General features: G+C 37.1%; 1 protein-coding gene across 3 annotated transcripts in view; it reads left to right on the top strand.

Annotated features, from left to right (window-relative positions):
* Positions 1-18033, top strand: part of LOC139741773 (excitatory amino acid transporter-like) — a 149758-nt gene that overhangs the window by 48103 nt on the left and 83622 nt on the right. For all 3 annotated transcript variants that reach the window (XM_071652360.1, XM_071652361.1, XM_071652358.1), the window contains exon 2: positions 1143-1183. The gene's annotated coding sequence lies outside the window, so the exon portion shown is untranslated. The remainder of the gene's footprint in view (positions 1-1142; positions 1184-18033) is intronic.

Below are 18033 nucleotides of genomic sequence, written 5' to 3' on the forward strand. Positions count from 1 at the left end.
CTCTTGCTGTTTGTGGCAAAATGAAGATTATATTTCTCAGGGCCTCTGTACCCTGGCAGGTATTCATTCACATACATTTAGGAGCAAAAGCAGTATGGATAGATATCCATGCTCACGGAATTACAGTATTGTAGTCAGAGCTCAAACAGAGGGCCAACCTATTACCAGTCAAGCGAGCAAACTGCTGGACTGTAACACCGCCACAATTAGTAGGAGTTGACCTCTTAATGTTAGGACCATTCACACTTAGGTATATGGATGGTATTTCTGACTGTATTTCGAAATGTGAACACATACACTATGAAATGCCTCACAAAATACCATGGTACAAGTGAATGTATCTCGGGTGGAAAGTGAAATTTCATGTGAAATACACATGCAAGATTTGAATGTGAATCATGTCCCAAAATACACTCTGTACCACCAACAGCACTGCAGTGTACATCTCATGTGACTTGACACATTTCCTGTCTTCTCCCCATATGAGATTTGTACATGTACAGTGCTTACCTCAGAGAGGTGCACTTTTGTGCCAGAAATACCATGGTATTTTGTGAATGAGAACAGTACTGACTGAAATACAGTCTGTGGTACTTGAATCTCTTACTGTGGTAATTTACTGACGAGAATGGTGACAACAAATTACCATGGTATTTTATACCACGATAATTCCACTGTGGACACACGTGTCATTGTGGTTATGTATGAAAAGACACAGCAAAAGGATGACTACAAGGTGTTCCTACCATCATATCCTTATGTCACGCGGATATTGACCTTGTCACCTGCAAGAAACTAGAGAAGATGCAGATATGGTAGAATCAACAGCCATCATTATGCTTGTAGTTGACTATATGTATCAAGGTCAGGTGAAAGAGCTAAAAAACAAAACAAGAGACAGACATACGATACAGACAGACAGATCAACAGAGGAGACAGGCAGCAGTTATTTTGCTTGCATGTGTCAGTACACCATGTGAAAAATGTGCCTGCTCTGTGATTAGCCAGAGGTATCATCCGCTATCTGTTTTCTTTAAATTCATTTTTCTTTTTTTTTGGTATCTTCTTTACAATGACAAATTTCACTACAAGTACTTTGCATTATTTCAGGAAACAGCTATTTCTTCTTTTCCAACTTACAGGTTTGTGCAGGACTGGGAAGAAACCATTAGGATCTACACAGGTATGTGGCTCGCATTTCTAACACTAAAATAATTGCAGGTATGGTGAAAGGTGAGAGTCTTTGCATATGTGACCGTGCACCTCAAAACGAACATAAAGTCGCACACACTGATTTTGCGCGAGGACTGAAAATAAGTGAAATGGGTCAACCTAGCCGAACTTGACTTTTTCATATTTTCTGAAAGAGCGGGTCTTCTTTTACATAATGCTAAAATTTGGTATAATAAAACGGGCAGGAAAGTGTGTTTTTTTTAGCTGTTTATCTCGAACATTTTTGGTAGAATAGTGTGATTAGGTGTGTTTTTAGAGTCCCTTTTTCATTTCTGAAAAGCCATGTCCACACTCTTCACTTTCAACTCTAATAACTTTTGAAAGGATAGTGCTATTGCTTTGAAAGTTGACATTGATTATGGAAAGAATGTGTTAATGAGACATGCCTAACTTCAGTTTAATTTCATAATCCCTTCATTGTTTTTACTCTGGTGGTTTACTTCCTGTTTTTTGTCTCATTCATCGCACAGCCAGCACGGTTTGGTAAAGATTAAGCGCTTGAATAGACACTGTACTTCAGAGCCTCTTTTCTCAGTTCACACTTTTCCTGAGTTTGTGCTTTCTTTCCAATATTTAGATAGGTTAGGAGAGTCCATTTGATTTGAGTTATACATCATTTTAATGCTTAAAGTCTGTTCTTTCAGAATATGGTCTTAACTAAAAATTCATGTCTGGCGACTTTTTGTTTGTTTTGAGGTGCACAGTCACATATGGTAGATGCAGTATTGTTATTTTTACTACCTCCTATCTTTTTTTAAATCTACATTGCCCGAAGGACTTTCTATCAAATGGCGTATCATTGCACATTGTGCTTTTGTTTAGTTCTCATATCATTTTATGTCAGTATCAGATCACCAACTTGACTGCTACGCAAGTTAATAAAACAGGTCCTTGAAAGGTTTTATCAAGGTGTCTCTCTGCTCCTCAGAATTGTTATGCAGGCATGTTGGAAGGGGTTGGCAGAAAGATACTATTTAATACCAACCAGTGAGATGCAAAACATCTATTGTGAATTGACTATCAAAAGTATGAGGACTTGACTGCACTAACATCCATTGGGCAAGGTACCAACAAATGCTTCAAGCAGGATCAGGTTGAGATGAGTACTGAGTACCCTGTTTAAGGCCTTGGCACACTGAGCACATGGTAACGGCAACCGTCCGCTCTTTTTGCTATGTCAAACTATGTCTGGTTCTGCGGAAATATCACTTCCCAGTGAATAATTTTGTTACAAAATCAATCTTCAACTGGAGATTTATTGCTCTTGATTATGACATAAGAATAAAATTTGGGTGATTCTGTATGGAATGATCATTATTATTATTTTTTTAAACAGAACCAGACATGGTTCCTTTCAGCGCAACTTAGCAAAAATCTTGCTGTTACTGTGCTTAGCGTGCTGAAGCCTTTACTCAGGCCTGCCTACATTGCAGTGTTTGGCCCCATATTTTTGTACATGTACACTGCCTTGTCGAGTCGCACCTGGAGAGTGAAGTTTCCATTCACATGTTTTGGTTTGTTTTTTTTTTTCCGTTGTAGTAGTGCTCTACATACTACATAATATTTTTTTACCCAGCAATCTCTACTGTAACAGTACAGCCAAGTTGGTTTGGCCTGGCACTTGGGTCTAAGTGTACATGCGTTTACATCAACAAAAGGCGGGCCGCAGGCGGGCCCAAGGCAGACCCAAGACTACCTTCTGGAGGTCATCTCGGGCCAGTCCCACAATTTGTACTGCAATTTGGCCCACATGCCTTTACACCAAATAATTGCTGTACTGTGGCTGGCTTTGGATTCGCAAGTTCTTTGGTGTAAATGGGGTCTGAGATAATGCCCACAGATTTATGAATGGTATGTTTCTTGAATAAACATGTAACGCAGCCTTTGTAAGTAACAGAATGTGACAAACTCATGTGGATAACACGGTCTGGAAGGGTATGTCACCAGGGCCCTGTTGAGTAAAAGTTGACATCAAACCTAGGTCAGAAAACTCAGTTCTGATTGGCTGATGTCTGACTTATGCCATCTTTTTGTGCAACAGGGGACCAAGGCCCCTGTTGCACTAAAGTTGAGATCAACCAAAAGTCAGAAAATCAAAATAAATCTCTGAATACTAAAATCTGATTGGCTGAAACCTGACTTATGTTTGATGGCATCTTTTTATACAACAGGGCCTAGGTCTCGGACTAAGTTTATATTGCATTGCAGAACAAAATGCTATATGAAATGTAGCTGACCCATATATGCATGGAATGTATTTGAAATAGTAACAATGATGTTCTTCCACCAAAAGCTGAATGAGGATACAAATTTATAAATGTCATACATATCTGGTTTATGTAGTAGTAGGTGTGATGTGGGTGTGAAGTAAAGAATGTAAATGTACTTTGTACCTTTCTCTAACATTATAAATTAACCCATGATAGTCAGCATTGACTTTCTTTGCAGTGGTGTGCTCAAATTTTAAAAGATATATTCAGGATGTACAAATGCAGATGTTGCTTTGCCCCTGGTCGTGAAAGTGTGAAAGTGCAGAGGTAATGCATTCAATTAGCCTTAACTCAATTCTCTCCTATGGAATGAGAAAAGCACACCTAACACCAGGATAGTGGGTAAGCAAATGTGAGGGAGCCAGCATTGCCAGGGTATTGATATTCCAGAATGAATGTGAGCCTGAGAAGTCAACCACTGAACATCACTTCAGCTGGATTGCAGGTCTTCTTGATCATTAAGACTAGCAATATCCTATCGGAGAGTTTTACAAGAAATGGTCCAGGAACATTCTCTGTAGGTAAATTGATTTTTATTTGAATCTATTGTCATGTAAAGAGGGAATTATCATTGGCTGTTTGATAGGTGATGCTGTTTTGAAATTTATGATGTGTTCTTTCTTTCTCCTCATTTGTGGATGTGATGGTATTATCAGCTATCTATCAATACTAGTGCACATTCAGACTAGAAAATTTTATAGCATTTGTGGAATGTTAAGGTAAATTTCAGATATTGCAACTCCCCCTCCCCCATCCGCTGATGTAATGTGTTGCCTCTAGCACCTGTGATTGCCTTAAGTGACAATACAGTGTAGGTGTTGAATCAAAATTGATTGTCAGGTCAAAAAGTTGACTGGCACATCTAATTTCACATAAAATTCAACATTTGATTCTTTTAGAATTACCATTAAAAAAACTAATCTACCTCAAGCAAAGATACTTACTTGTACTGTTTAGTAAATCTAACATTTATGCCAGTAACCTTGTGATAAAAAATTACTGCTTGATACTATGTAGGATGTGGAAAATATAATTAGATATATGAGCATATTATGGCAGAGTCATGGAAAAAAAAGGCAAACACCTTGAGAAACCATTAAGTAGGTAATGAAGCCTTATGATAAAAATTACTTCACCTCACGTACGGTATGATTCTGAACTCCAGTGAACTCAGATCTCTGCCAGGACTTCTATAAAAGTCTCCAAAAAAAGTGAGATCATAAAATTTAGCTATTCTTATCAACTTACGATGACATTCACATGCCTGTGCATGGCTGTATTTTATCCTCTTGCAGCAGTGATAAAAAAAAAGAATAAACAGAGAAATGTTTTCATTTCTTGAACACCAAAACTCTTTTTTTTTTATACGATGTATTTACAACTATTTGTAAATGGTGTAAAAATTAAGGTTTAGGCTGTATTCACAAGAGGGGGAGAATGCCCTCAGGTATAAACACATTTTTGTCTAAGCTCACAAGGAAATTTGTGCCAAATTGTCAACTCGCAGAGTAGGTCTATGTCACTTCAGAAAGAGAAGACACTAGCTACAAAGGATACTGATGTCTAATTGAAAATGATATATTTAATGTATAGTTGGTGATGGAAACGGATTTGATAAAAGCAGCATCAAATATGTTTAATACATTTTATGTGCAGTTTCCTTTGGATATCTGGTATATTATGTCGATATGTGTCCATTCTTCAATTACCTGTTCTGGGGGGCGTTTCATCAACGAGTTCGTCGGAGTTTTCACCGACAAATTTGCTATCAGCCAATCAGACGCAAGGATTTACACTGACAACTGTTACAAGCTAATGAAATCCTTGGTGTGATTGGCTGATAGCAAATTTGTCGGTGAAAACTCCGACGAACTCGTTGATGAAACGCCCCCCAGGGATGATTCATCAAACTAGCAAATCACAAATTTTGAATGTATCACAGCACAGCAGAATTCAAAGGCTGTGATTTTCAGTTGTAAAGAAATAGCTTCAAAATCTTTTCCTGAGATACTATGTATTTCCTGCCACCCTTGCAAGACCTCTAAATTCTCGCAGAAAGCTATAGTATGAAGTCATGAATGATGACATCACAATGGGGGCAATGCTCTCAGCGCAGGTTCCTAGCCAATGCATAGCTTGTGAGCTTGCTATGCCAGTGTAATGGCCTCTTGCAGTTTGCATGGGATTGGCAGTTGGGAAGTAGCTCAGAAATAGACATTATCATTAAGCTATGCCAATCTTACCATTTTTATGCAGCTGTTCATCAAAATCTAAGAATAAATGATGACTGAAATGCCAGTTGCAAATCATCACCTCGTTCTAGGCTACAATCCCTGAGTTTCCACTTAAGTCCAATTTTTCTTTTAGATTATTGTTTCCCTTTCTGGAACAATGGTGGGTCTGATAATGTCATCACAATCTGAAAAGCTGTCCCAAATTATCATGGAACACACCAAACCATCCCATTGCCAGATGTTCTATGATTGCAAAGTGAGTGCAAGTACATGCAGTTGTCTATGTGAGTGTATGAAAATAAGACTAATGGCTGATTTGCATAATTTCTCCATGCACGTGTCTATGAACATGTGTTACTGATAGCAGGATTGCAAGATTTTGGTAGATGCACTTGGTTTTGATCTAGAGAGCCCTTCACTTTCTACCAAAGATATCGAGTTAGAATTGAATGCAAGAAGCATTTTGGCAGGTATCTTTACGAATAACCATCTGTCATGGACAGGATAAAATATGGTATCAAACCTGAATCGTAGATGCTTTGTATTATGCCTGTTCGTTACCTGATTAGCTTGTATACTTGTAATTGTCTGTTACTTCAAAACAACAACAACAGCAAAGTGTCAGAGGCAATGAGTGCAGTTCATGGACTTTTTAGCATTGCTATCATGGACATTTTGGGGTTTTTTTCTGTCAGTAGTACCACTGTTTTATTAGCAAAATGAATGTCCCTTTCCACTATTTAGGAATGATAAGTTGATTTTCTTGAAGATGCACCTACTCTGTGCAGGCAGTGAATTACTTAACAATTTTCTAGCGTTGCCTTTTCTATTAAGTGCTGCATGCATGTAGTCTAAAGAGGGAGCTATTGCATTTCAGAGCTTCCACTGCTCATCAATAGGAGGATTTACCAACTTCATCTGAAGACTATGAAGAGGTGGCTGCAAATAGAGACAGCTCTCATGGTTATCTTTATTCCACAAACTACAGTTTCTTCTTTTTTGTGTACATTTATATTTGTGTAATATTTTAAATGGGGCTTCTAACTTTGGCATAAAGTATGCTAGCCCTTATGGAAAACACTGAACTTACAGAATAAGTAAGGGTATTGTAACTACAGGCCTAGTCCACTTCTGGTGAATCTTTCTTCTTCCCACAAAAATATTCAATGACCACTTTAATGGCTTGGTGCTTAAAACCTGAATGATTTGTGAGCTGAAAATCAATGATATGATATACAGTGTATCAGGTCAGGTCAGGTCAACCCTTTACACCCCCTGGCCGTATAGGGCAGCGGCAAAGGCTCCCCACCCTTCTCTGTTGCTGGCCATCCTCAGGAGAGAAGCCCAGGATTGTCTGTGGTCTGATCTTTCACCCTCTACTGTTCTTTGCCATGTCTGCTTGGGTCTGTCGTGTCTTGTTTTTCTATCAGGTGTCCAACGAAGAACCACTCTAGGAATTGAGTTTGCGTCCATTTGTAAGACATGTCCAATCCATCTCCATGTAAAGGCTATTAAAGAGATTGCTGCCAAAGGAGCCAGCTCTGATTATCTTACACTGTAGTTCCAGTGGAACAAATAAAGTTTATTCATGACCATAACCTTGGTCTTTGTGAAACTAAAGTTTTTCTATAGAACACAAAAACAGGTAATTGCATTTTGAGAAGAGAAACTTATGCTATGCGTATGAAAATGATGAATATATATATTTTTAATCTTTTGATATAGGCATTATCCATCATAAGAAGGCATATTTTCTTCCTTGTGCAACAACCACTTGCAAAAGTTTAAAGGGGATGGCTAGTAACCGATCAGTGGGAATCAGTGGGAATGCTGAGGGATGATTGTTCCAATCCTTGTGGGATTCATTTAAGAGTACATTATATATCTGCTGTTGTGTGAAAATTATTTGCTTCAGAACGGTCTCATATTCAAGTAATGTGCAGATTAATGCCCCGTCACTGACCAGGGACGCTTACCTGGAAACATTAAACTGCACATTACTTGAATATGAGACCATTCTGAAGCAAATAATTTTCACTCAAGAATAGGTATATAATGTACTCTTAAATGAATCCCACGAGGATTGGAACAATCATCCCTCAGCATTCCCACTGATTCCCACTGATCAGTTACTAGCCATCCCCTTTAAACACAGATAAATTTTACAACACAAAATAATGTTATTCATACTTCCAAAAGATAGATTTCCAGACAACACTGATATGCATGTTCTATGCACCGAATGTGATTCCGGTGTATGATGGCAGACTCTTGTGGTAGACAACCTGAAATAAGGGGTTAGGAGATGGTTGTGGCAATATCCATGATAAATACAATTGGTGTGAGTAGTGACATTACAAATGAGAATGACTTGACTCCTTTTGTGCTTAGAAGGCAAGTTGTGTCTACTTTGGGCATCAAAATCAATGTATTATGTGGACATGTTTAGAAATAATGCACATGTGGAGAATAATCTCCTTTGAGAGCTGAAATGTTCACTGAGGTGAATAGTGATCACATTTAAGTTTGACAAACACATGATATATTGTGATGTTCCTTTTGAGCTATTCATGGCAAGCTATCACCTGTGCAGTCCTCAGGCATAAACATGCATACGTGTATGCAGTGCTGAGGTGCAAAGCATAGAGCATCTTTTCAAGAATTTTCATTGAAGAGGCCTGATCCCTTAGAAATGTTTTTCTAAACAGCCACTTTGTCCTACTTGAACCTATCGCTAAGGAAAAAACGTGCTACTTACCATAGGGCTCTGTTCACAATCGCAAAATAATATAGATCTTGAATGGCAGGGAGCTCTGTTTGTTGCAAGTGTGATGTTTTTCTTTTTGTGTCAATGAGATCAAGTTTTCTTCTTGAAAAGTCACTTTGATTTGAAATGTGATGTTTAGACCTGTTTGGTAATTTCTAGTGTCTTTACACTGGAAAAAAAAAATATTCCGTCTCTTAGTAGTTGTATTGTTTGTACAGTGCTTCTTGAATATTTAAGAAAAGCAAACCATGCTGCCAGACCACCTTCCTAGGACAGATACTCTCCTGTGGTATACAGCTGTCGTTCCTCGCATGGTATTGTCATCATAGTTGCAGAAGAGTGCTCCTATTGAGAGAGATCCAGCTAACACCGCCTTTATTTTGCATATGTGTGAAATGGGCAGTAGTTTTCTTTTAAAGGCGATGTTTACTGAGCCTACTTTGATGATCTCCTTAGAATGTCCATGGCCTGTGGGTGTGTACCGAGCTCCCTGCTTCAGTGCCCTAATCTTCTGTTGATGGGCTTCCGTTAAATGCTTTCTCCATCTCTTTGTGCAGCAACTTGTCTCATCTTCACATGATTTTAGATGTGAGTTTGTAATGGGCATACTGTATATACACCACCACTACCTATGGTATGAGGTGATTTCAGTTATTTCCCTATTTTGTTAAATATCTAGGATTATGTTACATTTTCTTTTTGTTGTTTTCTTCTGTGGAAGTCAAGAATAGGACAGTGTAAATTCAAACCAAAATGAATAATTGAAAACTTTTCACTGCCTTGTTTTTAAAACAGTTACATCTTTACTACTTACAGAAGACATTTTCCTTTTCTTATGATAAATGATAGTTGTTGCCTACAGTATTGCTGTCTACAGTTGGAGCTACTCCTGCAGAGATCCATTTCTGACATTTTTCCAATTTACTCTAACTGTGAAGTACATCTCAGAGTTACAGTAAGCTACTTCACTCCTTTAAAAAAAAGTAAAAATAGTGTCTTTTGAATTAAGCAGTGATTTAAAGCAGCAGATCAGTAAAGATCAGAAAAAAAAAATCAGACAAGTAAAAAGAATTGATTAATTGAGTCTGTCATTAAAGGGGTTCCATCTAATTTGGCACTATATTAAAAGACTCTTCAACTCTCTATCAAGCATCTCCTGAACTTGAGATCTCTCGCCTGAGCCAGCTTCCAAACTGAAGATTTACAACATGATTTCAAATGTCCGAGAGGTACACATCACATAGGCTTGTGACCGCTTCTACTGTATATGTTGACTGCAACTTGCAAGTTACATTATGAAAAATTCATGCAGAAAATGTGAACATCAACAGCTTGGCACACTGAAGAGTTAGCTGTATTATAGTGAAAGAGGATTTCATTTGATGACTAATGTTTCTGTTCCATGAGAGTGAATAGATGACTTGCCAGTATTAAAGCTACCACTATGAGATGAGCAGATAGTCTAGGAAATGTGAAACATCCACAACACGTCACACGATTTACAATAAGCGGGAGGATTTGATGTCACAAGTAGGGATATTTTCTGCAAGAATGCATCTGCGTAAGAGAAAATGAATTTTTTTGAGTATCCAGTAGTGTGTTCTGGAGTTGCAGCAGTAAGAGTGAAGATAGAATTTTCAAGCCAGGCGTGTCAGGCATGACGCTACTAAGGCCAATTTGAAACAATTTCCGCATATTGAATGGTAGGATTAGGCAATCTTGTATTGTCTCTTTCAATTTAAATCTTCTTACTGAGGTTTAATGGTCCAGAGACACAATTGAAAGTCTATCCATACCAGTGAATAGATCGATAGAAGAGTGGAAGAAAAGGGTATAAAAGGTTGGATTTAACGTTTCTGTTGATGCCATTCCAAAGGAATTAACTTAATGTTAATGTGTAGTGGATAACTTCATAGGTACAGTTTTAACAGAGTCTAAAACTCATTGTTCATATTAATACTGAAGTGTATTAATGCTTAATGTAATGGCAGAAGTTTCTACATATATCGGTTCATACCATAAGCCTTTTGAGAAAGGTGTGTAAACCTCATGAACTTTTGTTAGAAAAGAATACTGTATACGCCATATATTTCGCAAGTCTATATTTGTGTGAATCTGGACTTCCCGACAATTTCGCGAGGGGTTAAATTTGCGATCATGGAATCCTGTACTGAAGGGAGAAATGTGTACGCATACGTCACGTTCATATTAGGATCAGAGTCAATTTTTTCGCGTGTTTTTAATTTCGCGAATAGCAGCTAACTCGCAAAATTCGCGAAAACAAAAACCTCGCAAAATATTCGGCATATACAGTAGCAGAGTGGAATCACTCAACAGTGTTATGCTTATAGTATCATATAATTTTTGTGTCACTTCAGTTCGCACATTTTAAAGGGACTGTACAGTATTGGCTGAAGTGGGGATTCATGTTTTGAACATTCTTAAGTGAGATAATGAGAAACCTCTAATGAAATATGAAAGAGCATATGATTTTAAGAAGGATTCAATGTTCATTTGATTTTTTTTTTTTCAAATAGCTGAGATATCCAAAAAAGTGATAATAAAAAAAGGCGACAGGCCACGCCTTTTATTAGGATCTCCTCGTTTCATCTTGTTTTTGGATATCTCAGCCATTTCAAAATGGATTTTCATCAAATAAACTTTTGATACCCCTTAGAATTGCATGTTCTTTGACATCTCATGGAGTGGTTTCTGAATATCTCACAAAATGTTAGAAGCTAAATCCTCACCTCAACCAGAACTGTACACACCCTTTAAGCAGAGAATAAGCTATTTACAGTGATATTTAATTCATAAAAGGATAAAGAATGGCTAAAGCAAGAGAGGAGATATTATTAAGTGTGTGATGTGTCCAACATGTGTCACAGAGAGAAAGAGAAGCAGGTTATACATATTGGGATATTCCAGCAACAACTAGCTGGAGGCAGAAATATTTGTCTTCTTTTTATTGTCATTAGTTGATAGTTAATGCAAAAAGCCTCTTGCTCACATGAATTTGGAGAAGTTTAGCTTAAGGTTGTGAAAACACACATAAAGTTTAGCTCTTATTGGATATCTTTCATTTGTTTGAGCAGCCGTTAGACAGGTATTGAAATTGTGTACATGTTTGTGTTCAATAGCAAGTAAGCACTGAACAAGCATGCACATCAAGTGCAGAAGTGTATGTTTTTTTATAATTCATTTACTGATGCTTCATTCTGAAAAGCTTTATGAAGTACACCATGTGCAGTATATTGGAAACTGGCAAATGTAAGTTCTGTAGTACTGTATGAGCTGTCATTTTTGCATACAGATATTTTCGCAAATGAGCAGGTCAAGGACATTTTCGCGAGATGTTGTTTCACCAATTGATGCATAGGCTATTGTAAGTGCACTGTTACCATTGCGCATGGTGACATTTTTGCACATTGTGAAATTCGCAATCTAATAGTGATTCAGGAAATTCACGAAACTTAAACCCTTGTAAAGATAACAGGTCAGGCCTGCATAGTACTCGCTGTTTGGAACCAGATTTATCTAATTTATTTTTGTGTTTCTTGTTTTTCTTTGATGCATTTAAATAGAATATTTGATTTTTTTTCAGGCTGTTTTCTTTTGCAGCAGATTGATTAGTTCTGTGTGTGTGTGTGTGTGTGTGTGTGTGTACGTGTGTGCAGACTGCTCCTGTATACCTGTATATATACAAAGACATCTGCGCCGTTGAGAATTTCAGCCAATATCTTGGCTGTGGAATTTGTTCTGCAGCTTAGCAATTAACAATGTAGGGGGATACAAATGGTGCAAATCCATGACTGTCTGCAGATCTGCAGTGAAAAAGGACTGACACAGTTCCTGAATCCTTTCAGTTAATTTCAATGGGCGGTGGTTTGTACATCTTCCCAGTATTTCACTCCCAAATCCCCATGACATTGCATAGCGACAGTAAATCAAGATTCATTAGGATTTCATATAGAGTCAGTTAATCCAGCCAGCAGGTATTTATCCTTCTGCAGTCCATTCATATTCAAGCTCCAGGAGCCAGCCGAAGGCAATATCGCAGCATGGTGCTCTCAATTATGCCCTGTAAAGGAGAATTCCAGACCAGTTTAAAGTTAGTCTGAAAAGAGATGATAAGATGATCTCAAGAGTGCAAAAGGAAAAAGAAAAATGATTTTTTTTTTTTTTTTTTTTTGGGGGGGGGGGGGGGTAGAATTAAGGAAGTTATGAAATTGTGAAGTTTTGCTACTTTTCACAAAATGATTCATGAACATGTGTTAGGAATATGCAAATGAATGAGTGGATGATGTCTTTCCCTCACACTTGCCATAAATTTTGAACACAAAATCTTGAAATTTCCAGTTTTGTTCAAATGCAATTATATGCCCCAATCTCAAATCCTAATACATCTAACTGATCACAATTTTGGAGTTATTGTGCCAAGAATATCATGGTGTAACACTTTCATAGATGAAAGTCAAATGTTCATCATTTTTTTTTTTTTGTAAATGATCAATGGAAAATTGTGAGGTGATGACATCATCAGCTCACTCATTTGCATATTCATATCAACTATTTGAGAACTGCTTGCAAAATCAGCAAAACTTCATGATTTTTATAACTTCCCTAATTCTTGTCCAATTTTGATCAAATTTGTTTGTTTGTTTGGGTTTTTGTTTTGGTTGTTTTTCTTTGGGTTTTTTTTTTCTCATAAAATTCTACTCTTTCTGAGTTTCAGACAAACTTTTAAGCGGCCCAGAATTTCCCGTTCATAGTTTGACTTCTTTCTTTTAACTTATTGTGCAGTCTGGGGAGTTCGCTGTATGCTCGGGCCAGAACAGTTCATATATGACCCATCACTGTGTCACCCCAATAAATTTGCTGACACTCAAAATAAAATGTACTGCAAATAAAGAGTTAAAAATTTGATACTTGTAGAAGATTCAAAGTTTGATATCTCAACTACCTCCTGTTAGAATGTCAAAGTCCAGGGATGTTTTGACAATCAAAATGTTTTGGTTTTCATGAAACTTGTTACTGTGGTGTTTTGAGTTGATACTTTTTTGTATGCACTCCAGCGTGCTGGATTGTATATCTATTTTAGAATTCCACTTTCTTGTTGTTTCTGTGGTATGTTGTGGTTAATGAAATGAGACAAATTATACATCATTTTTATGTTTAAAATCTAGAAAATTGTGAAATCCCAATATTAAGAAATTAATGTTGCCAACTTTATAAGTCTTATTGCAGCTTTTTGTATAATTCATTGATTTATATCAAGCTGCATTTGTAAATGTAACTTTAATAAACCAGGAACAAAGGACCATCACATTTACATGACAGAGCCAGTGAAGTAGAACCTTTTGTTCTTGTGCTCTGACTTGATTGATATGAGACAGTTTTGTACCCCATGTGCTATCATTCATCATGAGTAATGAGAATGGTGCCTCTGTTGCAGTAACAGACACCTCAATATTAGATCAAGTCTTCATTCATTATTGGTCCCGAGCGGAAACCTTCAAATTCTCTCCTGCCTTGACTGATAATCTAAATCAATAGTTCATTCTCCTCCTATCCACCATGATTGGTTTAATCAGCTTTTATTCCACTGTACACAGACATCCAATAAAAGTTAATTCAGAAATTTGCTGGTGTAATTGATTGACTTGATGGTTAATTAGTTTGAACAGTGGATTAACAGACTGAGCTTAGATGGCAAAGGAGGGAATTGGGGTGAAAATTCATGAGAGAAAGCCAGAGAGGTTTAGAGAATGGATTTGTTTTAGAGTGGCATTTGATGTTTTCCTGAATGGGGAGCTCATACTAAGCTATATTATACTCTTGGTGTGTGAGATTGTGAATAAAAGGAGGGCATGCTTGGGGTATTCATACGAAAAAGAAAGATTTAACGAAGAAATGAAAGCTGGACTTCACTACATGATGGCATTTATATAACAGCTACTGAATGCAAGTCTTGAGCTGCAAGGCCATGAACATGAGGTCTGGGAAACTCTGGGAAAGAGTCCCAGATTTTACCGACCTATTTAGAAGGATTTGGTATCAAGCTCAACAAAGGTCTTGTAATCCCTGCCCAGAAGGGCTTAGGACCAACTCAGCTCTTTGATGATCTTGGTTCTCGCTCCTCTTTGTAAAGGAAAGTAACTGATTCTTGAGTGTTCCTCCATTGCGATAATATTATTGCAGCAACGCAAGGATGTGAAATAGAGTATCACATGCACTTTGCTGGGACCACATTATCTCATCTCTTGTTTCCAAGAACACTGAAGAAATAATGTTTGTTCCTTAACCTTGCCAACGTGCAATCTGTATGATATCATGATTTTTCCCATCAGGTCAGTATAAAATGACCCTTTTAAGAAAATAAGGTGTGTGAAATACCTTAATCATGCACAAATTGCGTATGTGTGCCTTTCTGTCGGTTCATAATTATACACATAATGAATATCTAGGAGTGCAATGGACAGAATATTTCATGAGGTGAAAGATTAAGTGATCCATTCAAGTGGTGCAGCCTCATTGAATGGATCAATAATTTCAGCTTTCACCACATGAAATATTCTGTCCATTGCACGAAGGAAAATACATTCATTATTTGTTTTATGTAACACTTAAAGAAAGGATCCTGGTCATGTAATATTTAATTAATTTAAAAACAAGAGAGAAGGGACTTACTGATCGCATGCACACTGCAAATACAAGCATTTTATGTGACATGTGGTGTGCAGGGCTCTCAACATTTGTGCAAATGGAGCAAATTGCATGGATTTAAGGTTACATGGTAAATGGAACCACAGTTGCATGAATGATGACATAATAGTATTATATCAAACAACCAATCAAATGACAAGGTTCTATTTAGATATTATAAAACATTGCAGCTGTCATTTAAGTTTTGCCCCATTGTGATAATATCATTGCAGCAACAGGATGTGAAATGTAGACAGGGTATCACATGCACTTTGCTGGGACCACATTCACTTGTCTCTTGTTTCTTAGGGCACTGAAGAAATAACATGTATTCCTTAACCTTGCCAATGTGTGATCTGTATGATATCATATTTTACAGTATCATGTAAGTTTTACTCCATTGTGATAATATTATTGCAGCAACACAAGGATGTGAAATAGACAGGGTACTCTATACGCTATATATTTCACGAGTCTAGATTTTCACGAATAAGACATCCCGATGATTTCGTGAGTTGTTAAATTCCCAATCATGGAGTCCTGTACTGAACGGAGAAATGTGTACGCATACGTCACATTCATATCAGGATTAGAGTCAATATTTTCGCGTGTTTTTAATTTTGCAAATACAATGTAGCAGCTGACTCGCAAAATTCGCGAAAATAAAAAACCTCACAAAATATTCGGCATATACGGTATCACATGCACTTTGCTGGGACCACATTAGCTCATCTCTTGTTTCTAGGGACACTGAAGGAATATTATTTGTTCCTTCACCTTGCCAACTTATGATCTGTATGATATCATGAAATCGCCCATCATCATATCAGTTACCCTTTTATGAAAATAAGGTGTGTGAAATACCTTAATCTTGGTGAGTATGAAGTGTGTATAATATGTGCCTTTCTATCAGTTCATAATCGTTTTTCAATAAAGTTTTGCTTTTTAATATGTGAATTACCCAACAGGAGATTTTGCCATGTAGAGTGTACATCAGTTGTTGTGTCACCTGACGCTTTTTTTATGCAGTGCAGACATATTTTGTTTAAACTAAAGTAAACTTATATCATTTTTGTAAGGTATAGATATACACTGATTTGTTTGTGGGAATGTGTCAAAATACAGGTTGTTTACATAGGCTGTATGTTCTAACAAGAGTCACTGAGAAGATACCATGCGTGATATAAAGCAAATCTTGAAATGAATCCAATTTTTACTGAGTTTTTTGTTTTTGTCCCCCACCCCATTTTTGCTGGTGGACTGTGCTGCAGTCTTTCTTCAGGGTCGAGGTTTATAATGTAGCCGATCTACAGGCTATCAAAATATCACATAGCATTTCTCGGAGTTAATGGTCTGGTATGCCATCATGTGTCACTGAACGAATGTTCACTACAGCTGCTTTTTGTCTTTGGAGGAATCCTGATTAAAATTTAGTGCACACACATAGACACGCAAACACAGACATGACTGCTTCATCATCTATCACCGCAGTTGCAATAACTTTCTCTGTGGTGTAGATTCTGCTTTAAAGGGTCGCTGTACACACTGTGATTGTACGCAGTGTTCATTTGATCTTGTTCATAATCAAGTTTTATTAGGAGTTCAAGCCTTGATTATGTTTTTTTTCAAAGGCAGGGCAGACAACAGATTTTTTCTATGATTTAAAAAATGAGTTAATGAACATTGTTTGTTACACAGTTATGGCAAGAAATAGATCTGTACTTTTATTAACATAGCTAATTTGATGTTTTGCTCAGAAATGAGAAATAAGTTAAAGGTATCAATTTCTGGTCAGTTTTCCCTGGGGAAACCAAGGGGAAATACAGAAGGCAAAGAAACACAATGCTTTGTTAGTACAGCAAATTCCTACTGAAGATACAAAGTGTAACAGAAATATTATTGGAAACACCGTAGAGTTGACAAGGTGGTGCGGTGGAACTGCAATAACAGATTTGCGGTGTCAGTTGTCATGCTGCTGCAGGCATGGATTTTTCCCTCCCTTCCATGATATGAAGTTTCCACCATTATGTACTTGTAACAGAGATTTGATGCTCTTTGATCTGCATGTGTGTGAGGGGAAAAAAAAATACAACAAAAGAAAAAATATCAGGTGCTCAAGATGGCACTTGCTTACATTTTCAAAGAAATAGATACATCATAGCTGAAAACAGTTAGCAACCAGTAACATGGATACCTCAGTCATTTCAAGAAACTGAAATGTAGTGGCACAATGAAATAATCTTTTTTTTTTCTGAGAGAGAGAGAGAGAGAAAAAAAAAATTGCAATTTATATCTACATATTTAGGCTGTAAAGCTTTGTACACACACACACAAAAAAAAAAAACACACATGCACATAATGTAGTATGTTGCGTTTATCAGCAAGCAAAAATACAAGCATGGTATTAGTACCACATGCAAGAAAAAGAATTGACATAGGTTTAGAAAAGTGGAATAGCAAGAGAATTTGTGGAGTAGGTAAGATAAATAATCTCCTTGAAACTCAAATGTAAATTGTTTCTTTGCATGTCTCTTCTTGACCATTACTTACTGTATACTTGCTGCTTGGTTCAATTTCCTTGGCAGTTTAGAATTTTTTTTTTCTTCAGGAAGTAAAAGGAATGATATTCAAGGCAGTGCATTTCTAAAGTGGAAAATTATCTACCAGAAACTTGTGTATTACATTTAGATATTTTTACCTACATTTATATTCATACAATGTATATGCCGGTATACACAATTATGCAGTGCATTTATACATGGAGTAAATGATTGAAGCTACTTGGAATACCGGAGAGCCCAATGTGGCCCTGCTGTAATGTAAA

The sequence above is a fragment of the Diadema antillarum genome, unplaced genomic scaffold (genome assembly GCF_040938485.1).
Source record: "Diadema antillarum isolate AM-2024a unplaced genomic scaffold, OU_Dant_1.0 seq00000953_RagTag, whole genome shotgun sequence".
NCBI classification, from domain to species: domain Eukaryota; kingdom Metazoa; phylum Echinodermata; class Echinoidea; order Diadematoida; family Diadematidae; genus Diadema; species Diadema antillarum.